The sequence below is a fragment of the Barbatula barbatula genome (genome assembly GCF_947034865.1).
Source record: "Barbatula barbatula genome assembly, chromosome: 20".
NCBI classification, from domain to species: Eukaryota; Metazoa; Chordata; class Actinopteri; order Cypriniformes; family Nemacheilidae; genus Barbatula; species Barbatula barbatula.
The window spans coordinates 17,301,115-17,311,276 of NC_136783.1; positions in this window are offsets into that span (position 1 = coordinate 17,301,115).

The following is a 10,162-nucleotide window of genomic DNA, read 5'->3' on the forward strand; positions in this document are numbered from 1 at the left end:
TATTTTTCAAACCCAACGTGTCTTTTTGCGGAGCTGCCCGAGTATCCCGGGAGACCCAGGCTGTTGTTCGGTTTTTGGAGGTGAAGACCCCGTCTCCTAGTGGAAGCATCATGGGACAGAGCGGGTGAAGGAGGGTCAAAGGCGCACATGTACACACGCAAAAACAAACATGTGATTGTTGCATCTTTTGAACTGGATTGTAAGGGACAGAACTTTGGAGAGAGAAAAACCCCTGACGTACACTATCAAAATGTGAAGACTTTTAAACAACTTTTTTTTTTAAGGACACAACCTACTTCTGTCCTTTTACCAAAAACTTTGGTTTATCCTTGTAGTTAAGTTATTTAACATCTTACGACAATATTTAAATCACAGTTAGTTACTAAATGTGCTATCTCAACTTTGTGGTATCGTCGAAATGTCACAACATGTTTGAGAAATAGTTTAAGACATGTCATTTTATAAATGATCTACAAACAGGCAATTCAGCAGATATAAAAAAACGTTGTGGTTGTGTTTATCTAAACTCGATAATGAGCATAATTATATCTGATAGATGACAATATTAAAAAAAAACTTAAAAGCACGCTAACAGCAGTGATGTTTTGGAGAGAGCTAGAAACACAATTATCACCAATTGAATGAGCTCGTTTTAAAAAAGCCCTCTGATTTACAAGTCCACAATAATTTTATATGCCAGTCCAGTAACGTTGTAGTAATAAGCCATCTTAAACAATTTATTGGCTGTTCTACAACCATAACTCAGCAGTGCCAAGCATGTTTTATGGATAATCCATCACGCTGTGAGCAGCAATAGCCGGGATTACCAGAATTCAGCTCACACAGACCGGGCCTAAAATGAGACAATAGCATCCAGAGGACTACACGAGACACACTTGTTGTCTATAACAAAAATGGAACCATCTATGCAATAGACCAAATTTCAGAATAACTCTTCAAATGGGGTTTTAATTTAACGACGACAAAATGAAAGCTCTTGTAAAAGAATTGTAAATGGCTCATTTTTCAAATAAATCATTGAGGACATCCACACCAAAAGCATCATGAATGACCACAGCGACCCTGCGCATGCACTTTTCTCAGTTCTGCTCTCTGCAAATGCCTTAGATCTATAAGAACATGTAACACAAGATTAAGAAACAGTTTTTACCCCAGTAGACTGTTTAACGCACATCACAATGCAATAACAACAACACGTAACACTTTATAATGTCAACATCAATAACAATATCATCAACAATATCATACATTTTGTATCATCTGAATATAGCAGCAAATGTATATTGTACTGTATTGTATACATCAGCTGCCTTTTCTTTCAGCTTTGTATTAACGTTGCTGTTGAATAATGAAATAATATATTTTATTAAAAAACAATGTAAACATTAATTGCTTACGTTCACTGTTTTCCCCAAAATTGAAAATGTTCTTTTTTCTGCAGTATTCACCTAAATATATTTTTCTAACTAGTTATATATTGCTCCGTATATGTTTTACAGCCAAAACATTTTAACTATAGAAAAATGGCATTATAAAAACAACATCAAACAATAAATGAAAAGAAAGAAGCAATATAGCATGGGAGGAACTTGCAGGAACAGGAATAAAATGTTAGCGTTTTCTTTCCTGAAAATGAATAAAATAGTGTCATAAAATCTCCTCTATAAGCCTTTGATAGCTTCATGCAAGCCACCTCTAAAACAGCATTTGCTCCTTTAAATTCCTTCTCCTGAACTTATTTGTTTCATACAGTCAGCACTTGTACAGTAGCTCTGTATTAATTTATTGCCAACGTGATTAGACACTACACAATGTAGGACACACTTACACAAGGCTGCAGAGCCTTCTTGACATTAAAGCATTATGTATTCTCAGCTACCTGCTGTGGTCCTGGTTGCATTAACGTGACTTGTGCACCTTATTATAAGCATCTTCGGTAAGAAAGCGTGTAAAAAAATGTAAATGCAAAGTAAACTTGTCTGCACTTCACCCCATTTACCCCAAACCCTGGTGAGGGCCAGACTACGGTTGACAACAGGGCGGGGGGCTGTAGGGGGTCCAATGAAAAGAAAGACCTTTCCGAATGCTTGCTTAATGAAGCCATTTATTTCATAACGTGTGGAGCGGGGAGGCTAATTATTTCACCTGTGTGCGCGCGTGTGTGTGAACAGTAACTGGCATTTAGTGTCAGACAGTAGCTCAGACACACACATCATTGATTTAACCTCAAGCCTAGATCTTCTGTTCAGCCTCATTAGAGTTGTGGAGCACCAGTTCTGTTTCAGTGTGTGTGTGGTTTCCCTTTAGCTATCTGTTAACCCACACATACACAACCGCTGGATTTTAGCCCTCCGCCCTGTTTCTGTCTCTCTCTCTCTCTCTCTCTCTCTCTCTCTCTCTCTCTCTCTCTCTCTCTCTCTCTCTCTCTCTCTCTCTCTCTCTCTCTCTCTCTCTCTCTCATGTCCAGTCTCAGCACTTCCATTGTCCAGCCACCCTGCTGTTCTGCCTTCCTGCACATGAGACTGGTATAATCCAGTCATATAATATCATTATTTAATTAAAACTCCTCACCACTGGCTCTTATCTGCTTGTTCTGCTCCCCAACCTGCCATGGGTTGCGATGGGTTCAGAAATACCCACAATACTCTAATCACCGCAGGTTCTGAGGCTAGATCTCTGCTCAGCTGTCTGTCTCTCCTTAGGGTGGGTTCAGTGTCTCACAGCAGACGGATCGTAGATTGAGACCTGCAGGGGAGGGGAGGGGAGGCAAAGTGGACTGGGTTTTTCTTCTCTTTATTACATTCAGAGAGAATTCTGTGTTCGTGTATCAGCTGTCCTGCTTTTTTACCTTTAAGATCCATTGTAGGAAATTAAGCGGCATCAAGCGTAAGGTTGCGAATTGCAACCAACACCTCACTCTATTTCGAAGAACTATGGAGGCCACAGGACTAAGATGTCATCACGTTTTTGTTTATTTGCCAAAGGAGATAACGTACTGCATATACCAAACGCGCTTTGTAGAGGAGTTTGTTAGTTTTAGGCTACTGTAGAAACAACATGGCAAATTCCATGTAAGGGGAACCAGCGATGTATGTAGATAGATACAGTGGGTAAAATTAGTATTGAACATGTCACTATTTCTCTCAGTAAATATATCTCTCAATGTGCTGTTGAAATGAAATTTTCACCAGATGTCGGTAACAATCCAAATAATCAATACATACAAAGAAAACAAAACGAATAAGTTCACAAATCAAGTTATGTATAATAAAATGGAATGGGACAAGGGAAAAGCATTGAACACATGAAGAACGGGAGGTGCAAAAAGGCATGGAAATCCAATACACCAGCTGAGATCTTTCAGTAATTAGAAAGCAATCCTGCCCCTTGTCAATGGAAATCAACATCAGCTGGTTCAGCCCCAACTGATGGCATATAAAAGGGTGTCTCATTACCAAGGTGTCATTTCATAATGGCTAAAAGCAAAGAGCGTGCTCAAGACCTTGCAACCTTATTGTTGCAAAACATACTGATGGGATTTGTTATAGAAGGATTTCTAAACTTCTAAATGCTCCAGTGAGCAATATTGGGGCCATAATCCAGAAGTGGAAAGAACATGATTTCACTATAAACCAACCAATGAGGTGCTGCTCGCAGATTTCTGACAGAGAAGTAAAACCAATAATCAGAAGAGTGGTCCAAGGACCACTTGTGGTGAACGTTAGAAATTAACAGGTACAATTGTTTAAAAGAAAACAGTAACGCACTCAACTCTTTGGATGCCATAATACACACATGTTTGGAGTTCAAATGGCACTGCACATCATCCCGAAAACCACATACCAACAGTGAAGCTGATTTTTTTAACATACGGCTCTGGAAAACATTATATAATTGAAGGAAGGATGAATTGACAAATGTACAGAGACATTCTTGATAAAAATCTGCTTCCATCTACCAGAATGATGAAGTTGAAAAGAGGGTGGACATTTCTGCAAGCCAACGATCCCAAACACAGCCAAGGATCTCTCAATTGGTTTCAAAGAAAGAGAATAAAGCTGCTAGAATGGCCCAGCTCACCTGACTTGAATCTAAAATAAAATTTATAGAAAGAACTAAAGATCAGAGTTCATAGAAGAGGCACACGGAACCTTCAATATTTGAAGACCTTTGTGTGTCAGAATGGGACAAAATCACAACTGAGCAATGCATGCGACTAATTTCTCTCTACAGGAGGCATCTTGAAGCAGTCATTACCAACAAAGGCTTTTGTACAAAGTATTAAATACATTTCAGTAAGTGTGTTCAGTACTTTTCCCCTGTGCCATTTCTATTTTATTACATAAACCATAATTTGTGAACTTATTTGTTTTGTTTTCTTTGTATGTATCGGACATCTTGTGGAAATTTCATGTCAACAGCACCTTGAGAAATATATTTACTGAGGAAAATTGTGACGTTTTCAATATCATTTTATTATCTCATTCTAAGATGATACAAACCTAACGCTTCATTATGTAAGGTCTTTTTATAACTCTTTACAAATAGTTATATACTGTATATCACAAAATCAAAAACATTACACACATGTCCTTCAAAGCAAAAGCCAAAAAAGAAAATGTGTTGATCTAAACCTGTAATTTTCCTTTCATGGAACATTAAAGGGAAATACTTCAACGATTCTTTTTTGTACAGTAACAAAAATTATAAAGCAGCCCATTAAAAAATCCCTGTGGCTTGTGATTTAAATTCCATGTGTTCTTATAGATAATTTGATATGTTTGTGTATGAAAGAGATTACAATTTATTCACTGACAACTTTCCTCTCTGCCGCAACTCTCAAAGCAAATGTCTTCAAAAGCACTGACATCGAAGCCGATTTGAAACATCGAGGAGCGCCATGTTTGATTTGAGAGCTGTCATACTGCTTCAAAAACCACAGAACATAGGACACAAGTCATATTTGGACCTTGAAAGACTTTACTACAGTATGAACTATTGTGAACGACAAAAAGCTGAGTTAAGATTCCTAAAGAACTTCCTTTGTGCATACACAACAAAAACAACTTTTAAGATTGGGCGACGGTGACTAAATAAATAGAACATTTTGGACTACTTTAAATAAAACTTCAATTTTCTTGCCTGGTGTTTTCTCTGTAAACAATTGGGATGTGACATGGTTTTACTTCTCTGTTTAATTAAGTTTTGTTTTTATGAGACATAAGAGTGGAGCGTGGGTGCGATTACAAGAGAAAGAGGGCTATTTCACAGATAACACAACATTTGTTCGAGCAAGCACGAAGCTGATGAGACGTAGCACAAACTTGAGTATAGCCTCAGCTGCATTTAGATGATGTTTATAACTTGTTTAGCCATTTTTCTCTTTCTAACACATACTTTCCCAAAAGAACTAGGAGCTAAAACACTTAGAGCCAAAGCTAATGGGACAATACACACATTTAAATGAACTAAATTTTTACTAGTTGTTTGCAAAGCTCCTTGACCTTTGTGAGTTTGGGACACAGTACAGATACAGTACATCAGCTTCACTAGAAAGAAGGCTCTAATGGCCTGGTAAACTATAATAAGGTCTTACTGCTGTTTAGACTCCATTGTCTTGAAGTGTTTGAATGGTTTAGGAAAATAATTTAATATGAAATAATCTACTGTGCCTTTAAAGCCACTTCCCTTATGCTGACATGGTGAATGCCTCAACTTTCTAACCCCTCCCTTGGCATTCCCACCCTTTGGCAAAACACTGAAATCACAATAACCTTTGGCACACAAACAAAAGAAACAATCAAAAATTTGTTTTGGCCAGAAAGGTTAAGAGGTGTTCAGCAGGGGTTGTTGTTCAGAGACATTTTGTTCAAAGATTTAAAGGGAAAGTTCATCCCAAAACTCCTTTATAATTTTCTTACCCTCATGTGATTTCAAAACTTTATGAGTTTCTGTCTCCTGCAGAACACAAAAGAAGATATTCCGAGGAATGTTCGTGTCCTAACAACATCGGCCCCCATTGACTTCCAATGTATGAACACAAAACCACTGAAACACAAACCTTTTGGATCAACACATTTGCTATTGATGTATTCTATAAAAGTGAATACTGTGCACAAAATAAAATGTTAAATGCATAAATGAAATAAATAGGCTACTACAGTATATGCTCCAGCAAAGGTCCAAAATTACGACAAAGTCCACAAATCGAAATATAACAACTGTCTTCAATCCTGAACTGAATCTGATGCCACGCACAAACATGCAGATCCTGTGTTGAACGTCAGAACACATTGAGCATTCTCAGCCACGTCTGATCTCTCTTTAACAACTAATTGATTGAGTCCTCACAATTTAACACAATCTCCTCTGACCTCCCGCTTATGCCTTCCTTATTCTCTCTATAACAGGTTGAATTTCAGGCAACACTCCGGGCAAGAATATCCCAGAAAATGAGGGAATTATACAAATTAATCCTGCCTATGACAATGGATGAAGAATCTCTCTTTTTCTGGCTTTGCCGATAGAGGAGGTTTTAAATTCCAGAATTACGAGTCATCCAATATCATTTATTTTCCTTCTGTAACACGCAGCATTTCACACAGTCTTGCAAACTCCACACTATGTTACCGTTGTGGAAACAAATCTCACAAATGAACTAAATTGCTCAACAAATGAAAACAATGCTGAAGATGGGTAAAACAGAGGAGCATTACAAGATCAAATCTCAGTGTCCGGAATGGAGGCAAACCTGATCCCTAGTGGTAACAGATGTGAAATGTCATTCATTTAAAAGCGGGGCAAGAGTTAGCTATGAACTTGAAGTTTTGCTTTTTGCAACAGGGTGATAAAGTTAGAAATTGTAACAAAATAACACAAAGAGGTTTTGTCAACGTGTGTATGATGCCAATGTCATACAATATAAATTCCAGGAATTGATGCCAGCTAAAAAAACTGCACCCCATTCCTAATACTCTATACATCAATACAATTAAAAAACTAGTAGCCTAACACATTTCTGAAAGAGAATACCTGACTCCTGTTACCAAATACCACACTGACATTTGCACAAATGTCTATAATCCACAATTACATTTGCACTTGAAGGAGTCTACCACCAATATCAATGAGAATTTTTCACATTTAAAGTAAGCCTAACATTTCCGTTTAAAAACATTGCTATATAAATAAAATACGTCATACATTTGAATTAATTTCACATGAAATACAATTTCTAGTATAGTTTAGTATTTACTATACAGTGAAATTCCTAGACACTTAGCTGGTATAGTATCACAAGATATTTTTATGGAACTGTGACAACTCTAATGGGTTATATCTGTGCCACCTAATAAACTGCAAAAAACAAAGATCTGGAGTCTTTGAATCATCCAACATAAGGTTTACTTTGCTGTCTCTCTCTGCACATTAAACTTAAAAAGGAGAGTTTTTTAGCTACTAAATGAAGCATGGCAATTAACACTGCAATAGCAGAAAAAACGCCCCGTTTAATTTCAGAGGTCATATCTAGAGGAACGAAATCATAAGGAAAGAGAGATGTCAGGAAATTCACACACTATAAGTGGACTCCAGGGACCAAAAATGAAAGCGTAAAATATATCAAGTATAGGTAAGGAAACTCAGCTCAGCTGTCATTACAAACCAACAAACAAGAGGAAGCAACCCATTTCAATTCACTGAGAACAAGCTTGCTGTTGCGGAAAAGTGGAAGATTAATTTCTTCAAAAGTGACCTACAAGAAATGCCAGTTTCTGAAAAAACCTTGGAAAAATGTTCTCACTAGGCAATATGGCAGACGAGAGACATTCCTGTTCATGATATCAAGTCTAAATTAGATTTCTCCTCTTTCTAATTTAATAAAGGTATTCCAAGTTGCGCAGGAGCGCGGAGAGCGGGAGATGCTCATGGACTTTCAAGTAGGCGCCGCAGTCCGTAATGAGTAAGCGGAGGATGGGGTGGATGAAAAAACAGGATTCACCTGTTCCTTTAACCAGCTTTTCTCGAGCTGTGGAGATTGCTCTGGTGTTTAATAATCGCCTACCACCTTAACGTTCAGCCACAGAGCTCAAATTGAGCTGAAATATGTTCATCCCTTAGACAGGCGAGTGGAGGGTGGATGAAATCTGGGTGGGAGAAGTTCAGCGGGTGCGCACGCACGCACGCACATGAACGTCGGTCTGTGATTAGCAAACATCGCCCCATCCGAGGTGCAAGACAGACAGGGTAATCATACAAGGCCTTCGTGGGAGGTGCAGATCCATATCTCCGCAGTGGATGAAATTCTTTCAGCCAAGTGAGAAAAGTCGAGATCGGAGAAATGGGAGAAAGAGATTCAAACACATTTTCTTCCTAAAACCACGAAAAACCAAAATGAATCATGACAACAGCTTTTAAAACTGGGTTAAAATAGGGCGGGTACAGTCTTCTTATTCCAATGCTGGTTTTATTGAGGGAAATCGCAGCTCATGGGCCTCTGAAATGCCTGAATGAACAAATCTGATAAAGGCTTTCGATTCAACACATTCAGCCAATAAGAACCAAATAGAATCGGATGCTATTTCGTTGTACACAATACATTTCACGTGAAATTGAAACTAAGATGTGTGAATCTTGATCCATTTTAAAGATTTACACAACAAAAATCTGAATCTCAGCCCAATCCGATCTGAACCGCTGTGTTGTACTTCCACCTAAAGGCCAAATATGTCACTACAGTAGGCCTACTAGAAGTACAGTGTATTTTGTAAAATCATATACTGCATGTGCTTTGCTGTCCTGCTGTATTGCTTAAACAGTATTTCTGATGCTACAATAAAGATCACTATGATAGTATTCATTTACAGCAACAAGACAAATCCATCTTTTTAAGTCCAAATTCACATTGTGACATGAAACTCAGAAGCTCAATTTAAACCAACAGACCTCTGGACGACAATAGGTTGTACACATTTGGTGAAGTGTGTCAATATGAAACAAAAACAAATGTATAGGCCTACACTATTTACACAAACATATGCATGCTTTCAGTATATACAGTTATCTCAGCATATTAAGTGAGGATAAGATCTCATCATCGTTATGCAAATTATACTTTCTGTGTTTTCAACAATATAACAATTTTAATCATCTACACAGCATAGTTTCAACCACTAGTTATAAAGTTGAAAATAACCACAGAATTTATATAAACTGGTCTACTGAAATAATGCATTAATAAATATGTATTATTAATATATTATGGGTAATATGGGCTATATTACTAATAATTAATAATATTCACAACATATATGAATTTATTTGATATCCATCCACTGACCCATCACAGACTGCGCTGGCCTACTGCACCAGTTACACAAGAAACTGCTGAATGAGGAATGGAGTCCTTAAACGTTCACCTGCGGTGTAGTTTTTGACTTATTTTCATTAAAGGGCAGTTCATGCCAACCACTGCTTCTAAAATGACCACACCACAACTATTACAGATTTAAAATTAAAAGGCGGGCGGTCCGATTTCCCTAAGCCGTTCAAATCACCGAAACAAACACACCCCTACCCGCGAAGTAGTATGATGTTTAATTCGCTTCAACTTCAAGCTAGTGATGGGCGCTTTCGAAACATTTCAAACCTCGACGTCATTTCACCACTAGGGGGTGTTGATCTGAAAGTTAACTCATAAACCAGCGTCTGTAAAACAGCCAGGAACCTCGGAGTCATATTAATTTGATGAACAGCTGTCATTCAATGATCACATTGCAAAGACGACGTGCAAAGACGACGCGCTCATGCCGATATGCCTTATTTGACATTCGCAAGGTTAGACCCTACCTCAATGAGCATGCGGCACAACTCCTTGTCCAAGCCCTGGTCATCTCAAGGTTGGACTACTGCAATGCTCTCCTTGCTGGTCTTCCTGCAAAGGCTATCAAACCACTTCAGCTGGTTCAAAACGCAGCAGAATGCCTCATCTTCCAACAGCCCAAAAGGCCTCATGTGACACCCCGTTCAGCAAACGAGCGGCGCCTTGTAATGCCTTCTCATAAGGGCACTAAGAACTCCTTCCCAATGCGGTCCGGTCAACCACACCTCTCACAACTTTCAAAAAACTACTTAAAACACACCT